Source organism: Pezoporus wallicus, unplaced genomic scaffold, assembly GCF_028554395.1.
Source record: "Pezoporus wallicus isolate ANWC-B61680 ecotype Strahan unplaced genomic scaffold, APGP_CSIRO_Pwel_v1 contig_747, whole genome shotgun sequence".
In the NCBI taxonomy this organism is placed as follows: Eukaryota; Metazoa; Chordata; class Aves; order Psittaciformes; family Psittacidae; genus Pezoporus; species Pezoporus wallicus.
Window position 1 is genome coordinate 152,553 of NW_026638457.1, and position 21,007 is coordinate 173,559.

A 21,007-nucleotide genomic window follows, 5' to 3' on the forward strand; every position below is an offset into this window, starting at 1 on the left:
GAACAGCCAGTGTTTCTTTCCTTGATCCCAAAGATGCTGTCTTATGGTTTCAATGTTTTGTTCATTTTAGGAAAAGTATCTAGTTTCTCTTTAGCATTTTGTCATTAAAAGTACAGAATGAGAGATATTTCATGTTTGCATTCATGAGTTTGACATGAATTTTCCAGCATCCATTTTATTTGACACCAGTACAGGTTATCTGCATTCCTTGATCAATCCTTCAAGTGGATTCCTTGCATGCCTTTTATTAAGTGCAGTTGATCAAATGTAGGGACGGTGCACAAATTAGCCTCTTTTTCCTTGGCTATTCTGGCTTTTACTGAGGTAATCAAAGCCTAAACTTAGTTAAAATTGCTACATGATATGGGTAATGAAATGCAAGAATCTTTTCTACCTACTTTGTTCAGTGAACTGATTTTATATCGTACTATTCACATTGAATGTAAATATATCGGAACCACAGTTTCTACCCCTATACCATGTACGGAAATACCATTTGAAAACTAAACAGGCAGAAGCAACACCAGAGAAATATAGCAGGGAAAGCAGTTTGCACTGTAAGTATTATACTATCATACTAAAGGATAATTAAACTTAAATGATCATAACATAATAACAAGAACATTGAGTATTCCATGGAGCAAAGAGGTATTTTTTGGCATCTGGCTACAGCTTCTCTACAGACATACTACATAAAATAAGTAACAGCTCAGGAATGCTTGCCAACAACACTGTGTTACAATAATTCTGGAAATTTATTGTTGCTATTGTTTTAAATAATAATATTAACATTATTAATTAAAAAAAAATTGGTAATATATCAAGGATAAAATCGAGAAACAAAAGTTGTATGGTTGAGGTGACTTCCTAAGGTTGGATACTAACATTCAGTTATAATTTTATACTGAGAATCTTCTTTTGTCACTATTTTAAGGAAATTAGAATTGGCTTATGAAAACCCTACAGTAATAATGTAAAAGTTGCAAAAGAAATAATGTGGGATACCGATATTGAGCACTGATTTTTTTTATTCTTCTTTCTCCTCTCTCTCTTTGATTTCTTATTTTTTCCTTTTCACAATAGCTGGCCAAATAATATGGTGTCCAGCAGAACAATGTCAACAATTACTGGAAAAGAGAAAGTCTTTTTCTTCATTATGGTAATTAATCTTAACAGAGGGATGTAGTGAATCATAGGTTAAATGACTTAGTAGGTTAGATAAAAACTGGACAAGAATTAAGAAGAGGAAAGAGTACAAAAAAATTAAGAATGAGGAAAATAAAGATCAGGAATTATTAAACAGGAGATAGCACTTTCACTTGGCATTAAATACATAATATAACATCAAATGGACTGCAACTGTCTTCATTTTGGGCCAGCTGATACAAATGTAAACCATCTTTTTTGAAAAAATAAATACATAAAAGAGTACTTCATTCACAGCTGAAATCTATACCAAGTTTTAGATGTCTTCCTGGCATGGAAAAATGATTGCAAAAAGATATTGTGACACTGACGTCATGCTGCTCACACACATTACACACAAGAAAGGATCCTTTATGCTTACTTAGTAGAAAATAGTTGCAGTTACTATTTGAACTGATTAAGGTATTGCTTTAAAAATGTTCTTTTGCCTTTCAAAATAGTTTCATTAAGGCAAGAGTGACATAACACCATGTCTGCAAGGCAATAAAAAGCATTTCCTTCTTTTTTTTTTTTTTTTCTGGTGTGTTAAGCAGATTTACTCCTGAAGAGTGAAGCTTCAGTGGATGATTATGACATCAAAGTGTGACAGACAGTGATTATGTACTGCAAGGGGAAAAGATGGAGAAAAACAGACATTTAATTCCCATAGCTTAAAGAGACATTATCCCTGAGTAGAAGGAAAAATAACTATTCCATCTCTTTTTCATTTAGGAAAAATCAGGTACTGACTTAACCAACCCGCCTTGTCTGAAAGATTTTCTTTTAAATTCTTAATTGTAAGCTCATTTCCTCTCTTTAAGTACATTTTCAATAAGTCATTTTTGTTCTGTTTTTTCTTGACTTTGAGACTTAATGCAGGCAGCTTTTTTCTTCTTTCCAAAGAGTTCAGCTATAACTGTGCCTAGGCATGGCCTTTCCCCCCTCCCCCATCCCATAAAAGCCATAGAACTACTTAAGCAATTTTAAAAGCAACATACTGGATACAGAGGCTGTGAAATTAAAGTAATTTAACAAGGACTTAAGAATATGAGACTTCCTCTAATTGGGAATTGTCTTTTGGAAGGTATTCTCAATAAAAAATACAAAATTTGATGGGAGGAACACAGGATTTTATGCAGCTGCAACTGAAGTCCCTGGAAAGATTTTTGTTAGCTCAGGTCTTTGTTGCAGATATAAGTAACAGCTTCATCATTTTGATATTTTACCTATATTAATGGAATGTTTGGATTTGATGTTGAGTTGAATGAAATATGCAGAACAATAAATTGCTGTCAGCCCTTAAAAGGAGACACAGACTACATTACCACAGATTAAATTCAAAACAATTTTTGGCTTTAGCTCAGAAGACTTTATTCCATTAGAGGTAGGGAAGGAAGAAGATGGGGGCTGTGAAGGGGTTGTAGATTTAGTGACTGGAGGGGAAAAAAAAAAAGACATCAGAAGAATCCTCTTGATCTAGAGCCAGTATACATCATTCAAGTTCCAGACTTCAAGCACATGCTCTTTAATGAAGACTTCTTTTTTTAATTCTTCTCTAACCAAACCAAAGGGATAGTTATGAGAGGCAATGAGACCAGTACATTATTTGCTTTTTAATATCACTGTTACTGTGAAATTCTGTCCTTTAAAAATAATATCCCTGGCTTATGCCTTCATATGTAGTATAACAAATTCAATGACTGCTGAGGGCTTTTTCTTTTGAGACTGCTATTGAATGCACTTTTATAAAGAGAAAATGGTTCATAAACAATTTGTTTGTGGGTAAAGGAGGAAAGATGACATGAGGATAGAAGAACAGGAATGTGAAGAGTCACAACTAAAATGGCTATAAGGGGTCAATAGTCTTTTGTGTGCTGAGATTTGTGTTGTGTTAGAAAGCAGAAATAGAGGGGAAGTTTCCAGTAATATGCTGATGAGAAGTTGGGGAAAAAAACTGCCTCCACAGAAATCAATAGCAAACAGCTATTGACTGAAATGGAGCCTAATTTTTAACTAAGTTTCTGACAGCTAACAATGATGTGTCCAGCTGAAGTTGAATCATTCTTGAAGATATGTTCTGTTTTTAATTTAAAAATCCTTGTTGAGTAAAGTCTTCTTTTCAACTTCTGGAAAACGCCTGCATCAAGATTTTAAACTTTTGACTTCCCAAGGGTGTTCGTTTCTGTAGTCGTTAAAGATTTGCAATTTTCCTTCTCGTCTTCCTTCTCTTCCACCTTTTCTTATCTCCTGTCCGGGGCTAAAATTTTGAGGTCTTGTTCTACAATGGCATAAATAAGAAAAAAAATAAAACAATTACAAGTGAACTGTTTCCAGTCTGTAAGGCTTTATTTTGCAACCCACTGTTTCCTGAAACTAGACCATAATTCCACACAACTGGAAATCCTATGACCATTAAGCACTGCATGTTTCTAGCAATTCTATGAATATCTGTGTTAACCACTTTGCAGTGGCTCATAGTGAACATCCAGTTGGGTGGGTTAGCAGTCCTGCAGACTCCTGCAGTTTCTTTGAGAAACATTTTAGCATTGCATGCAACGTACACTAAAATGGCTTTATTTAAAAAAAATGATTATAGAAACTGCAAATGCATAGTCCGCTTTTAAAACTGAAGACTCCTTGTTAAAAAAAAAAATAAAAGAAGATAAAAATCTCCCAGAATAGAGTGCCCCCAGTACCCTAACTTAGAAGCAAACCCTAAAGCCCCACACTGCCTGTGATCTTCTCTGGCTGGGAGGATTGCAAGGATTTCCTTTAGCGATTGCACTACCATGTGGGAATCTGAAAGAAGAATTTGATACCCTATATATAGATGCCTAGAAGGCATTTATAGAAAAGTGTCATAACATGCATCTAATCTCTTCCCAAATGCACTTTTGTAATCATTATATATTTAGGAGAGATTTTTTTTTAGCTAATGATTTTAGACATGTAAACTTGTCAGTACCTTTTTCTAAAAGATCAAGACAGGAATAATAAATCAAAAAGCATTCAGGTAATGCTAGGAGTTACTGCAATGAACACTGAATGACATGCATGCATTAGGAAGACACCTCAGAAAGATTAAAGCTTTTTTTTCTGATTCATTTAAATGTAGCTTTTTATATTTAAAAATTGGGTTTTTCAAGGCACAGAAAGCAAGCACTTTAATGTGTTAAGCCGGTCACATTTTTTATTCTTGATTTTCTGTCCCTTTTATTATTTTATTGTCTAGCTTCTAAAAATGTTAAGAATTTTGGCAGACTTCATGGAATTCTGATTTTAAGAACACAAAACAGGAAGCTATTTTGAATGCTCCCACTTGATCCATCTTTGTGCTGGCAACACAATGCCTCTAAAATCCACCTGCTGGAAGTCGGGTGGTTTATGCAAAGGGATGTCATGGTAATTTGGAAACTGCTGAATGCAGAGTGAAGCCTTTTCCTGCCCCCAAACCTGCCAAATCAGTTTTTCTAGCTCATTACATGCCCAAACTTTTGATTGATGTGCTCACTTCAGTCATGGGTAATTTTAACTCCTATATTAAGTAGCTGCTGCTTCCACTCCATTATATTTCCTTGTATGGGGCAAATCAGAGCTGAAGCTTGGCCTGTGTTGGTCTGACCTAAAAGCCAGAGTAAGCCTTTGTTCAGTTCTGTGTAGGCAGCAAGCCAATATTTCAAAACAGCTCAAACAATCACACTGCTTTTTCCTAATTGTCAAGATCCCTTGAAATGGAGCTTTTGAGGACTATCACACAGCATTTCTGGGGGGAGCCCCAGGGAGGTAAGAAAGCTGTTAAAGTCTTTCTAGATGTCAATACAGACTTCATAATGAAATTTAAGTAGAACGTTAAGCGCAGATCAAGTGAATATTAACCTGTAACTGCCTTGCATTGCTGCCAGTAGGATGGAACTCCCATTTTGCTACAGCCTTGCTGTTTATTTGGGTGGGGTTTTAGACTGAAAAGAAGCAGAACTGGAACACTGGGTGTTTTTTCTCAGAAAAGAACCCTGATTTACAATCCTATAGAAGCCACGCTACATTTAAACAGTGAAATGATTACCTAAAATGGGATTCATCTACCCTGATGATCTTTAGAAAGCACCCCATCTGAAATGACTGTTTAGGTTCTCTGTCTTGCAAACAGGAAAATATCAGTACTTCAAGTTCATCTCATAATAAAATTAGCATATAAAACAGGTGAGATTTTAGTGGCTGTGAAGGGAAAGAACTGATATATATACAACGTTTCTCAAATCTGATCTCTACACTCACACTTGGGCCTATATATCATCCAGTCACCTAAAGATTTGAGAATGATACAGATTTTAAGATCTTTAGACAGCAAGCAGATTCTCCTGGATTTAATCCTGTTTCAGATACCACTACTGTTACAACAGGAGGAATGCTGTTAGTTTGATATGTGGCTCAGCAATAGGATACCTCAGAGCAAATGGTACCCCTAAACTGTTTGTGGACCTCCATTTCTGTATTATGTATGTAGTTTAAAGATCTGTGTAAAGCCATTTGGTGGAACATTAAACATTCAACCTCCTACCAGTGCTTCACTGAAGTTCAAACGCACATTTCAAATATAGCTGTGAGACCTTGTGGCTTGCTGACAAAGCACATTTATTCCACTGGACTTGTTATAAGTACAAAAGACACAAATTATAAATGTGCATAGACATGCCTGGCTCCATCTTATGTTTTTTGTAGAGCACAGATCTAGAAACCTAGCACCTTCACACTGATTTGCTGGATGGATTATTTAGGCCCTGTACAAAGCCATACTATTAAACCCACAGTATAATACAACATAAAGAGTGAGATTTTTTTAAACATCAGAAATGTTGATATATCCATATTTGAGCTAATTATGAAGACATAATTTCTTTGAGCTATTATTTTCACCAGTAGAAACAAGCAGGCTTTTACTGACAGTAATGCATCTCATCCTAAAATAGACAATTGAGATAGACTAATTACTCCCTAGAATGACTGATTGGAAGAAAGGGAGACAAAAGTGTACAGTTTGGAGTAAATCTCTATATGCTCTTGCCAAGAGTTAGAGAAGATGAATCCCTTCCAAAGATCCTTAAAAACCCAGTGCTGAAACACAAACAAGAAACTACCTATGGAATATGTCTGGTTTAGAAGAATTTCTGGGATACTTCATCTACACAACTTAGAAAATAGATTGCAAAGCTTTCTGGATCAATTAGAAACAAACTTCATTGCTTGCTACTCCTGTTAATTTAGAAAATGACTTTTATAATTTTGAAAGTCACTCTATGGGAAAGAAAACTGATGTGTCAAGAATCTACGTGTTTCACAAAAGTATCTACTTGCTTCACCCCTCTATAAGGAAACAGGAAATAAACTGGGTCCTGCAATACTGTAGTGCTATAAAAGATCCTGCCAAAGCAGAAAAGCAAATGAAGAATTCACTTTGTATTAAGATGACACAAATGAAAATCTTTATCAGTAAAGTGCTGGTAGAAGTTATTCATTATACCAAATAAAAGGAAATTACATTACACAAAAGAAAATAAATTTGCATTTTAAAATTACACCTACAGTGGTTGATCTATTGTTCTTGCTGTAAGGAGCTCCACAGCATCTCTTGCATTATGAAAAGTACACATGCCACCTTTATCAAGGAATCAGATGTACTTATCAGGCTTTTCAGATTTACAAAAATCAGTGGTGGGAATATTGACACAAGTACTTATATCACTGCCAATATCTATGTGTCATTGCCTCCTCTAATTACTGTGGTATAAATGCTCAATACGTTAACTCATCCAAAATAAGACCTTCTCATACAAAGATTTAATAAGAAATTAAAAATTTAAAAACTGAATTGACTTAGAAAATTCTGTCTGCAATACTGTCTAAAATCAGGTAAATGTAGTCTGTCTCATGGAGGAAAAAGACCAAAAATAGCATTATTTTTTAAAAAGAATTATTGCATAAACATATGTAACCTAATTAAAAGGCACTTAAGCAAGGTTGAACAGGTGCCATAGAGATTAAATGAGCCACATTAGAAGCTCTATATACGGCACAAATAAAATAAATAGACTCTAAAAGGAGACATCATAAACCAATATGCTAAAAACTCAGAATAAAAGAAAATATTTGAATTTAAAAAAAAAAAAAAAGGCATAAAAAAGGTCTCAGGATGCCATTTAACAAATACCCTTGCCCAAGACAGAATCAGTTATACTTATAAGATGTCCAGTGTATATATCTCTGTACTGTTAAGAAAGATCTCCAGTGCTGGACACATATAACCTAGTTCAGAGATTCATTATCATTACACTAGGCAGTTTTTCTTTCCAGCCAGTATGAAATTTTCTTGCTGCTGTTGAAGTCAATTCTTACTTGTCCTAAACACCACAGATAAAGAGTACAAAGTACTTGCCTTCTTGCAGTAGCCTCTTGTATACTTCATAACTTTTAACATTCCCATTCAGTATTCTATACTTCCTCCCCACCCCACCCCTTGTCCCTTGGCTGCTTCAGTCTCCTCAGTCTTACAATCATTCTAATACTCTGATAAGTCTCTCTATTTACTTTTTGACTTCCTCTCTATGGTTAGCATCTCTCCTGAGGTGAAACATTCAACTAAAAAGACCTTTTCCAGAAAGAGAAAATAACTTCTAATCTGAATGAATTGGAAAACTGCTTTAAAATTGTTCCCTTAAATTAATAAATGCAAAACTGATATGAGAATTCTAAATAAGCTCATCTATAAGACTTCTGGACTACTAAGCTCATTGTTAGCATTTGTCTCAATACTAGAAATATCTCATACAGTCATCAAAAACAACTCCAGAAGTATCCAGGAACTCGCAACCTAACAGTTTAGATTGCTGACTCAAGTGTAATGGACTTTGCTAGTAAAATTCACTTAGTCATTCACCAAAGACTCAAACCCGTATACTACATCAATCCTCCCATGAAGTGACATGACAGGGGATGGCAGTTATTATAAAATTATTTTGAACAGTCAACATTAAGGAGATGGAATTTGCAAGGAGGCACACAGGTTCTCCTTGAAGAAAAAGGAAAATTAAATTAAAGGAATTGGTTTTGTCTTGTCATATGTTTGAGGAGCTATGGAATTTACCATCTCAGGAACCGATAGAGGCCACAAACATGCTAAAACGTGGCACAGACTTTGACGTAGATGCCTATCTGTTCACTAAACATTCATGTTCATACAAGCTTCAAGTCCACATGGGCCTACGTGTTTCAGTACAGAACAACAAGAAGGTCCTGTGCATGGGTCAGAGCAATCCCAAGCACAGCTACAGGCTGGGTAGAGAATGGATTGAAAGCAGCCCTGAGGAGAAAGACTTGGGGATGGTGGCTGATGAGATTTTCAACATGACCCAGCAATATACATTTGCAGCCCAGAAAGCATACTCTATCCTAGGCTGCATCAGAAGAAGCATGACCAGCAGGTTGAGGGAGGTGATACTCCCCCTCTACTTCATTCTCATGAGACCCCACCTGGTGTACTGTGTTCAGCTCTAAGACCCCCAATGCAAGAGGTAAGTGGACCTGCTTGAGTGAGTCCAGAGGAGGCCATGAAGATGATCAGAAGACTGGATCACCTTTGCTATGAAGACAGGCTGACACAGCTGGGGTTGTTGAGCCTGGAGAAGAGAAGGGTCTGGGGAGACCTTCTAGCACCCTTCCAGTACCTAAAGGGGTTGACAAGAAATCTGGAGAGGGACATTTTACAAAGGTATGTAGTGACAGGACAAGGAGGAATGGCTTGAAACTGAAAGAGGGTAGACTTAGATTAGATATTAGGAAGGAAGAAACAAGAAATTCTTAACTGTGAGAGCAGTGGAGCACTGGAATTGGTTGCCCAAAGAAGTTATGGATGCCCCGTCCCTAGAAGTGTTCAGTGCTGGGTTGGCTGGGGCTTTGAACAACCTGGTCTAGTGGAAGACGTCCCCTGCCCATGGCAGGGGGTTGGAACTAGATGATCTTTAAGGTCTCTTCCAACTTGAACTGTTCTATGATCCTATGATTTAAATAAATACTCTACACACTATTTTCTTTTTTTTTTTTTTTCAGATCTACTGGAGATGTCTTCAAATTTTACCAGGATAACAAAAAATTTCAGGAGTTTAAGTCAACTTCTACCTACTTTTGCAGGCATGATAAGAGAAAAATAAATAAAATAATCTTCAGTGTACTGTATTTCCCTCCTGACTTTTTTATTTTCCACACCTGTGTGTATATGAACCCTTTCCACCTGGCATGACTTTTGCATTCATATAAAATAGGTGAATGTTTACTGATAGACTACAATAATTTAATTACCAAAAGCAGAAAAAATAAGTGAAAATGAAATTTTTATTTTAAAATTCAAAAGGCCGGAATAGACACATCTTTTCATTAAAATAAGACTATTTTTTAATACTTATGTATATAAGCTATGAAATTTTAATGATGTTCAGAATCAAACGACCAGGAAAATTCACCCTAACAAATTCACAAATTTAAAGGGCACTAGACTGACTTTCAAATCCAGAAAATTCACAATGTAGAAAGAAAAACTTCTTTCATTTAAGAATCTTAAGTTTAAAGGCAATACTAATTTTCCTTTTACTTAGATATGTTCGATCGACTCTTGAAATACTATCACCAGTATCACAGTAACAAGAGATATTATTTGAAACTATTTGCAGATTTTTTTTTCTTTCTAAAAAGCTATAAACTTTGAAATCATTGATTTTCCCCTGCAAAGAAATTTTGTCTCCTTCTTCCACATCTGTACTTCAAATGAGGCATAAGCAATAACTTTTATACCTTCTATTTTCTTGCCTGGTTAAATCATTCCATGAATCCTTTCTAAAGTCCCTTTCAGATTCAAAGCTTAATGTAAATATACCCGTAGAAAAAGAAAGAAGCTGATACAGTTATACATATACTCTGGAGTTCAGCTGTGCTAACTTCTGGAACACTCTGGGATTTGTGACAGCCATCACTGTTATTTAACTCCAAAGAGAGGTTTAATACCCTTTTTTTTTTAATTTTTCCATCAAAAAAATGTTTGCCCTGGGAAAATAGTACATAGTGGGATTAACAAACTCCTTTTATGTCACTCTTGCACAGTGGTTGCTTATATGTGGAAAGTTGGGATGATGCTCTTATTCTGGGTTTAAATCAGGTTTGGTTCAATTTAATATCCAGAAACAACTATACTAGAAAGACTACCATTAAAGAAATAGCAATACAGTAAACCAGCAAAGTGCTCCTAATGGAACCATTATCAAACTGAACTTTTGTATCAATGTAATAAATTCACTGTCTTGAAGCAAATCAAGCTAAAGGACATTTTTTCTGGTAGAACAGAATCTGTAGTAGGAATTTATGCCGCCTCAGATGTGCGTTAGCTCACTTTCCATAACACGGCTGTTTTGAACTGTAAGAGACTTTAAGGTAGACATAGTCTAAGTCAACTGGGAACAAGCTTGGAGGAAATGGCTTAAATTAAGCCTCAGTAAAGCAGTATGAAATTGAACTAAGTGTGTTTAATGAAACTGTGTTAGATTAAAAAGTGGTTCAAATTTGGTGTAAATTTCCTGTTTGTATATACAACTTTTATGCAGTCTGAATCTCAGCTGTTTCCTTAATAATTCTCCCAATTCTACCTTGAAATTTATTTTATTCGCGCTCAGATATCAGCTTTATTCAAGTATAGCCTTCACATATAAGTAAATGTGTGTCAAGCAATTTAGGAATATGCCTGAAAGAAATATGACTTTCCCTCCTGAATCAATCAATCCTGTCTTCTTCCTATACTACCTATACAATTCTTATAAATGTTACCCTCACAATTCTACTGGGAGGTTAAGTAGAGTGAAATGTTAATGCAGTTCTCGTATGAGAGAAAATACATGTAGATTTCCAGTGCTCTGTAATCATAATGCTTCAAGATCATATTCATATCCTTGAAAGGCTGGCTGCCTAAGATATTACAATGCATATTTATTTTAAGAGATTAAGGAAAAAAATGGGAAAGAAACAGGTAGAACCAGTGTCATTGTGTGAGAACCAATGTAATTAATTCACAGCAATTGGAACCTTGCAAAGGATTTACAAACAAAGGGTTGGGATTGCAGTTAACATGCCCCCTTGTCCCTAAGCAAGCCTCCCCTTTGATCTTTCCAGATGACAGGAGATGCATCTTAGGAATTAGAATGTAATGCAGACATCAGCCATGATTGATGGAGGGGCATCAGGACTGAGTGAGAAGAAACTCTTCAGGCAAGCAGGCATGTGCCACTGTATTTATTGCACTGCCCCTCCTCCTAGTTCTTTCCTGAAAGGAACCTTTTCGCCTAGGTTCAGCTTGTCATTAGCAATGGTGCTACAGATGGGTGTTTTTCTTTTTTTTTAGCTATGATCTCTGTCAGGTGCTCCTTTCTTTTGACCTACTTTGGATTGCAGCTTTGCCTTTAATAAGAACACAGTGCTCTTTTCACAGGTTGATAGTCACTAATGCAGATAGAGCCTGAAACAAGACAAAGTAAAAGTGCTTTTTATTATATTTTGTATATATATTATATATATTTTTATTACATATACCTATATTATTTTATTATATATACCTATATTATATAGGTATATATAATATAAATAAAATATCTCAGGTATTGGAAATAATATAGCTGGATTTTGCACAGTCTGATTTGCTCTGTTGCTTTTTTATGACTATTAGTACTAATTACATCACATTTAATAAAAAAAAAGACTTGTTAAAAAAAATGTCATTAGGAGTCACTTTTCTCAGTCCTCAGACCTTACAGAGTGATGTGGCTCAATTCTCTTTAAAAGAATTGCTGGTGCTGGACCTCAGTGTCATTATTTAGTCTTTGAAAAGTGCCTCAAAATAATTTGCTAATAATTTCAATTATGTTTAAAAAGTAATATACGTAATGCATTTCAGGCAGTGGTTTTTGCCTTGTGACTGCTCAGCTGACAGTCATTTGCCTTCCAAAGTACAATCAGATTAATGACATTGTACCACAATGGCCTTATAGCTTAAAGAAAAAGAGGAATTTTACTGAAAGTTGCATATGTGATTCTTCTGTTTTACAGAAAATGCATGAAGCTGTTGTATGTGGAAAAAGCAGGTCCAATGGAATAAGATATGGAAGAGGAGAATTCTGGAAGGAAGGTGAGATGTTTGCCATGCTGCTTTTCATACCAAATGCTGTAATGATCTTATTTTGGAGTTTTATGTCATAATAATGTTGCCATTTATACTTGTGTAGGCTGGTTTAGTCATTCCTACAATAGGTGAATCAACAGAAAACATGAGCATATGATTAATTTTGTTACATATGTAACTTGACCATTATTCAACAAAGCATATTATGCTTCATAATATACTTTATGGCATATTATCAAAACACACGCTTTTCTTAAAGAATTCAAGTGATTGCCATTTGGAATGTGAAAGAAGAGTGAAATTATTTTTGATATTTTGAGCAAGGAAGGAAAATAAACCCTTCTGCTTTACATAAAGTTGTCAAAGCCATTTATGTAGCACTTGTGAAACTCCTACAAATCTAAACTAGCACTTCTTAAGTTAACTGTGGCTGAACAGGAAATGTAGCAAGAAGCAGGAATCTATCAAAACACTTAGAAGTTTTAAGAGTGGCATGTGTCTGTACTGCAAAGGAAGAATTCCCATGTAACCTAAGCGACTTTGTGGCATTTGTTCTTTCTGGGATTTAGCCTTCACTAACTAGTTTTTTATTAAACTCTACCAAACTTCAAGGAGGTATCTCTCAGGTGGCATATTACAACAGCACACAGCAGCCTTTTGTAGACTAAATATAATTAGGGTAAGCTGATTGCTAAGAGAATTAGAAAAAAGAATCAGAAAAAAAAAAAAAGAAAAGGAAGAAAAAAGGCCCTTATCTTAAAATCCGTGTTCAAAGCTGCATGTGTGAGTATACACAAAAATTTTAATAAGTACTAAGGATAGCAAATATACCATAACTAGTTAATTAAGCCATCATGGAAAAAATGCTACAGTAAGCAGTCATTAGAGAGCCTCTCAACAGATTCACCTCTCCTATTCTCTCAATATATTCTGCTAGTCTTTTTATTGCAGCTGAGGAGAAACAGGAAAAATAATGTGTGAATTCCTAGATCAGGAATGACAGTTGTCTCTGGGTGTAGCATATCTCGAAAGTTATTTCATCTGTTAAAAAAAAAACCCAGCTTCATTTGCAAGAAGTCAGCATCACTCATTTTCTGACTTCTCTGCAGCCCTTCAGACAAAGTTGTATTCAAGCTTTCTCTCTTTCTGGCTATTTAAAACAGTTGACAGGCAAAAAAAAAAAAAATTCCTCATAGAACACTGTTGTGGCTGGTCCAAATACTTTGTGTTGCAGAATAAATATACAGACTCCTCTCTCTGCATGTGTGTGTTATGTGTTCATGGTGTGTTTATGAATGAGATTATTAATGGAAATTGGAACAGTAGAACTGACTTCATTTGATGCCACTAAGTTTTAGATATCAAAAGAAGGCCTCAAGGAAAATGAATGTAGAGGGGATAGACAATATAGTATACATAAACTTCACGAGGAACAAGTTCAAGCTAAACTGATATGGAGGAATAAATTTGCATTTCCGTGACCATTTTGAAAGTCTGCACTTTCAAATTAAGTCCTGTTCAAGGTTTAAAATTTTTTAAGGTTTAATGAGAAGGGTGTAAAGCTCCAGACCTTCAGAAAGGAAGCATCTGGTAGCACACATTGTTTTTCCAAGACCAGGCTGTACACTACTGCTATCTCTCACCATTTGAGATCTGAGCAGTGAGATCAATTTTTTAAACCTGAGAGGGATATCTCATAAGAGAGGAATTTTGGTAGTGAAATAAGTTAGCATTAATGTTGTTTGTTCTTAGGGAACAAGAGCCCATTTTCCAGAACACAGGTAGAAAAAAAAAAACAAACAAACCAGCAAACCAAGAGTGTGCTTACTTGTGACTTCAAGCCACTTTTATCCAGCATGTGGTTTAAAATGGGATCTCTGCAAGGCCAGTGCTTTTCCAGTCTGTAGGTCATTTTTCATTATTGATTTCTCAAGCTTCTACCTTTCAATGGCAAAACCTGATGCTCCTCTCTCTTTCCCTCTCCCTACTTTTTCCTCTTCCTTTTTCTTTTAAATGTTCTGATTGTGTCTACATGGAGGGGCTGGTATTTCTTTCCTCCCAGGTGTCTTCACCTGGCAAGGTATGGCTGGGGAGCATGGATCAATTCACATTTCTGTGCTCAGATCTTCTTCCAAGGAGGATGTGGGGATAGGGGAGGGTAGTGTAGACCTGGGTCATCTTCTGACATGCAGACATGCTGGTAGGGATGGCAAGACTGAAGTCTAGATCCAGTAGAGTATGCCTGTGCTGCCTGTAAACAGAACCATATTTTCTAGACTAGCTGACTTCTGGATCAATAAAGAAAAACCTCCATCTGCTGTTATAACTTTTTCACAAATCCCTTTTTACTAGGAACAATTTCCACTTCGTTCTTCTGGATTTCAGTGCACTCATACACAGCCTTTCATTATTTGTGTTGCAGATACAATGCTACTCACAAAAACTAATTGAGAAATCTCATGGTTAGCATGGGTGGGTCAACTCCCATTCAGGTAGTTTGAATGCACCTAATTCAGGTGATAAAAAAAGTTAAGCTTGACAGCAAAGCATCGTACCAGGACAGGTGCTGTCAGATACAAAAATAAATAAAAATGCAAATTTTTTTACTTAGTACTTTAAAGCCAGCCATTACTGTCCCACTAGTACAGCCCTAGTACATGCAAACTCTCCCTATGCAATACAGAGAAAGACTTTTAGGAGGTTAAAGAATCATTGCATTAGTTTTAAGTAGAGACTTTGTTATGCTTTTGTCTTGGGTGGAGGCCATCGTTGTTTCAGGAATTAGATTTCTTCGTGATCTCTTCATGAAAAGGCAGACAAAAAACCCATCAGTTACACATTCTTGAGTGCCATCTACTGGCACCTTCTCTATTACAAGCTCGTATATGCATTTGCATGTGTGTATACATACTTACATATGTACATATGCAGACACACATACATATATGCATATATAGATATACATAAATGTATATGCATATATATACAACTGTATTTATAAGTCAAGCTTATAATAACCAATTTAGAGTGTGCATTCACCCATTTAAGAGCTATCACCTCATTGTTAGCATGCTTAGAAGCTAAAGTTAAGTTAAATTAGCAGAATTAATGAAGCTGGTTTTCCTACGAGACTGTATCTCTTATTCCTAACCACTTCCATGCCCCCTTATAGAGGCACAGAACTCGTAGCTCTGAGCTCCCAGTCTCCCCAGCGTCATCCTATCTTCCCTGAATTGGCCAAGTTATAATTGTCCTTTCCTTGGAGGGAACAATAATTTCTGTTCTTTACTTTGTCTCCGGAGTTGGTAAAACTTTTAGAATATGCACATCTTTGAGCTCCCTCTCCTTCTTCTCAGACTTCACTGAAACTGATCACTAAGGACACAAAAGTTACCAGGCAGGCCAGTACAAAGTACAGAAGATTTAATCCCATCTCTCCTTTCATTTTAATTGCATTCATTTTCATGTAGCTCATTTTAATTAATTGGTTGCCCTAATAATCATTAAATATGGATTGACAGTTAAATAAATATATTATTTCCTCTTGAAGGACATTTTAAGCTTTTTTGATTTGATTTGGGGCTTGGCTGTGAATGTTCAAGGGCTAAGAAATATACTGCTGCCACTGGCATTCATATAGAAATGAATAGTGAAAATGAGGTTAGAATTTATCATAGTGTCTTTCAGACATCTCACTTGTTACTTTGCTGTAGCAAGTAGCATTTTCAGAGGATAAGTGTGTAGTATAAGGTTTTGCCAGCAACAAATTTCTTCACAAAGTAGTGTTAAAGAAATGGCAGTTTTCTGAAACCTATATTCAGGATTAGTCTTTATCATTTATTTTTGTGCCAAAGAAAATTCCTTGTCCAGTTTGTACCAGATAATGACAAATAAATATGAAAATAAGAAAATAAGACATGCACTCTACAGATCAGGTAGAATTACAGAGGTTACACATCTGTGATCTGTCCAAATGATGAAGTGTAGCAATAGCCATTTACTAGAAGCAACTGTTAATTATGAACTATCAAGCCAACTAACAATCATTTCTGCTTTTTCAGTGTGGTCCTGTCCTAGTCCATGTGCTTTGCCCTTTCAACAATAAAGGCCCAAGAAGACCAATTCATGCAACCAATTCTCAATTTTGTCTTTAAGAAGTAAACTTCAGTGCTCAGCCCAAGACACAGACAGTCACTATCTGTAGAAATAACATTCAGAAAGAGAAAATAATTCTTGTGGTTTACAACCATTGGCTAAACTGAAAAGCAAACTTTTGATATGGAATCACAAATCTACTGCAATGTATCAAGACCCTGACTCAAGATGTTTTCTTCCCTTATTTGACAAAAAAGTGCTTGCTACCTGGAAAGAATAATTTTTATCTGGAATTTTCAAAAGAAAGAAAGAAGAAGCAGCATTCATTTGCAAATAAATTATGATCCTTTTGAAAAATATGCTTAACGTCATGAATACAAGTAGTTCCAGCAAAGTTCTGTGTAAAAAATCAACACTGAGAAAGGCTAGAGTTCACATCTAGTTTTAAGATAACACAGAAAAAGGAAATGTAACAAACAATAGAGAGAAAAAGAAAGTAAAAAGGTATTAGATTGTATACATTTTTTCCCTTTACTCTTTCACTGCTGGTTTTATTTCTACATTAAACATCTATCTATTTCAAATTTTGTGAAATCTCTGCTTTAACAACTTTGAATTTATTATTTGAACTTTTGGCTACTTCTGTAATTATTCTTGTTTTTTTTTTTCTACAAGACATCTGTTTCATCTTTTGAAATATGTTACATTCTACACATCGACTTATAATTTTAAATTATATCAAAATAGAATAGAAACATAAACTAAAACCACTATGTGATTTCCTGTTATCCACTTTCTTCCTTTCATTCCTTTCCTATAGCTCAAGTGCTCTTCTTACCCTATGTATATATCCAAAACTCATGAGCAGGTAGTCAGGACACAGAAGTACCAATGGTTATCTGTAAAGCTGTATTTGTGTCACACTTTGCCTATCCTCCAAAATAGCTAGTATTAATCATACTGGAGGTCACCAGAAACACAACTATTGATTTTTATGAGCTTTGGATTAAGATCAAAAGAAACTGGAATTTTTAGTAGGTAATTTCCCATGAGGGTGGGATAAGATTTTCACCCACTGCTGAATCATAAATATAAAGCAAAATCATGATTTAGTGTTTAACCCTCTCCTGATTTGAAAGGATCAAAGATTATGTTGTAAGTAGGTTTTGGAGCATAATATATTAAATAATCCAATAGTAAAATGCCAGTTCCATGCATTATGATTTTGAAAATATGAAAACCGTGAAGAAATATGCACAAGAAAATCAATTCTTATTCCTTTGTCTCACAGTATATTTAAACAATTTGCCTTATTCTAGAGCTGACTAAAGACAGAAAAGATGATTTCTGCTTGCTATAATGGGAACTATACCAACTTCTACAGTGAAATTAATCATGTTTTTCATTATAGTCCATTATACTCTTTTATAGGTTTCTGAAACTTTCAGCCTCCAGACTGAAATTTTGCAGGTTTGTTCTCTCAGAATATGATATTTATTGCTGCTGTCATAATCCTTATTATTGGTTATTATTCTCTGTGTGATGATGGTTTATGCAGGATGTTTGGCCAATTTTGAAAGACAACTAAGACAGCAGAGAAGAGGAATATGCATTATTTAATACAGAAAATTCTATTTCAAGATTTTTTTCAACAGCTTTAATGCTTCAAATAATGTCAACAAAATTTTAATTTTCCACTGCAATGTATTTATTGCAATTGTGTTTGAATGTTCCCATTAAAAAAATGGGTTGAAAATCCAAGAACAAATAACATAATATTTGACTGTACTATTTGAGAAATATTACCTGATTCTGTAATTAAAGACTGCTATGATGAACACATGCAGAGACTAAGTTAAAATTGTATGTTCCACTGAACAGACTGAATACTTGGCACAGCTATTTAGGAAACAACACTATACAAACATAATGTATTATTTGAATAGCATTGCAACTGATCCAAGTCAAAAAATAAGGGATGTGTGTGGCAATTTTAGCAATAGATGTCCAAGCTATTAATAGAATGCATTATCCACCTAATAATGAGATACCATAAAGAATGTGAGATGTAACACTTAACACTGCAATCTTATCCATCTTTTTACATCAGTTCTATAAAACAGAATAAAAATTCAGAGAATAGGCTATATTTCTGGTCATCCTTAAAACCATCTTTGTAGGCTGACATCAATAGATGCCTTTTTAAATATTCCCAAGTGAAAAGATTATTTTTTTTTTACCTTCATTTCTTTTTTCTTCCTTTTTTTTTCCCTTCCCTCCTCTCCTTCCCCCGATTCAATTTGCACTTTGTCTTTGAAGTTTACTCTTTGCCTTTAATTACCTTTGATAGACTGGCAAGAGTCTTTCCACTGAACAGTTCATAGACTTAGGCTAATATATCATAAATGAGAAATCTTCTGCTTGAAGCACCATTTTAAATCACCATTTTAAACTGGAAGGACACATCACATTGACATACACTCAATAACAACATTTCATAGCTTTTAACTAAGCTGGTAAGCATGCTTGCTTTTTTTTTTCTTCCCTTTTTTTTTTTTCTTTTCTCTCTCAGAGACAGCTGCCCATTCCTGTTTGTGTACTGTTTCTGCCAATACTCTGATGTCTCTATTTAGGGAATTATAAAGAATTGCTTGGAGTCTTCTGCAGTTACAAAAAACTAGCCATTGAAAGGGAGGAGGATAAAACTTATTCAGAAGACAGATGACAGCTTTTCATCTGGGGATCATACAGAGGAATGCTTCCTTCCATAAAAATAGATCCTGCAATGTTGTTTGCTCCTCACATTTCACAAGGGCCAATCATTCTTAAAAAGAAAAAATACCCTTAAAACTGTGAAGTCAGCTGAATCCTACAATCCTCATTCAGCCAAACCCGTATTTTTTTTCAATTATTACTATTTTACACAGTAAGGCATAAGGAGTTGGCTCCTAAAAGAAACAGATTGTTCTCACAGCCACCCCTCCCATCCTCCAAGAAACAATACCAGACTGAGTCAAACCAGCTTGCACAAATGCTGTTTCATAAAGGGTCCATTTGAATTGCATTTGTCGACAGTATCTTTTTTTTTTTTTTTTTTTTTTTTGATACAGAATGCTGCTAAAGAGGGGAAAATAGCAAAGAAAAAAGGAACACTGTGATCATTATTAAATAAACTGTCATCCTATTTAAGTGAATGGAGTGATTTAAATGTCACCACAATGAGCTGTTTGGAGTTTATTTTTTAAATTATAATCTGTTAATTACCGATTAATGTGTGCCTTTAAGACACAGCCCACTGCAGGAGGTACTGGCATGGCATTTTGCCTCAGCAGGAGTGCTAGGCAGTAGTTAACACAGGATAAGCAACTGGGACAGATCCTCAGCCTGTTAGGATTTAACTCTGTATTTTCTGGAGTACAAAAGAAACTATACTTTCATACGGCAACAGATTGCCAAAGTGTCTTTCAGCACATGGGGAGAGGGTAGGGTTGGAACATGAGAGGGTATCAGTCAATTGTATTCTCCAGGAATGGAAAAGAAGTGATAACGCTGGAATTTCATTAGCAATATAGACAAGTCAGGATGAACTGGCATTTAGTTGACATGCTCCTACCAATTATAACAAGTACTGAAGGATCAGTAATCATGTTATTTGTCAGAACAAGTGTTTCAAGTATAAATAAAGAAGAAAGCAAACATTTGTACCTACAGGTTTGTAGTCAGGGAGTTATAAAGAGTATTGCTTTGTATTTACTTCCAGGTCTTAATGGAGGGCCAATGTCTGGCCAAAATAGTTCACCACTGAAACTTTCAGTTTCAACTGAACTAGTTACTTATGCAGAAATGTGACACAAATATGATCATATTTACTGAATTAATATCAAATTATTCTGTAAGTCTAATTGTCAGGTTGATTGATTTGTGCCATAGGAACCAATGCCCCCTTATTAAATAAAAAATTCAGAAGGCTCATGTCTGTTTAAGGTATCAGCCTCTCAGTTATTTGACTCAGTACCAGCTATTTCATTTAGGTCCTGCACAAAGAATTGATTGGTAAGGTCAAAATTATTCCATATGACTGCTGACCACACACTTGGGTGAATGTCATAGGTCCCTGTAGCACCAAAAGCTTTCCAGCCCTCTACAGATAGAAACTGGAAATTCAGGTTTAAAATAGATGCACATCCCACCCCCGCAATGTTTATACAAGATGGTTGTGCAGTTTTTATAATTTTGGTCAAATTTTTCATGTCTTGCATAGTTAAAGGATAGTAAATTCACTGTCTTGTAAATGATAATCTAATAAATAGTAAAACTAAAATGAAATACCTCTAATTACAAATTCATGTAACTGTATGTAGAGGGATTGTTTCACATTACAGATAAATGTCTTTGATTTCCTTTTCACGCTAGCATGTCCATCAGATGAATTTTCTTTTCTTTTTACACTAGGTCTCAGTTTAGTAATAATAAGTGTACCAAGTCCTCAAAATCACAATGTGGAGTTTCAGATCTAGCTCA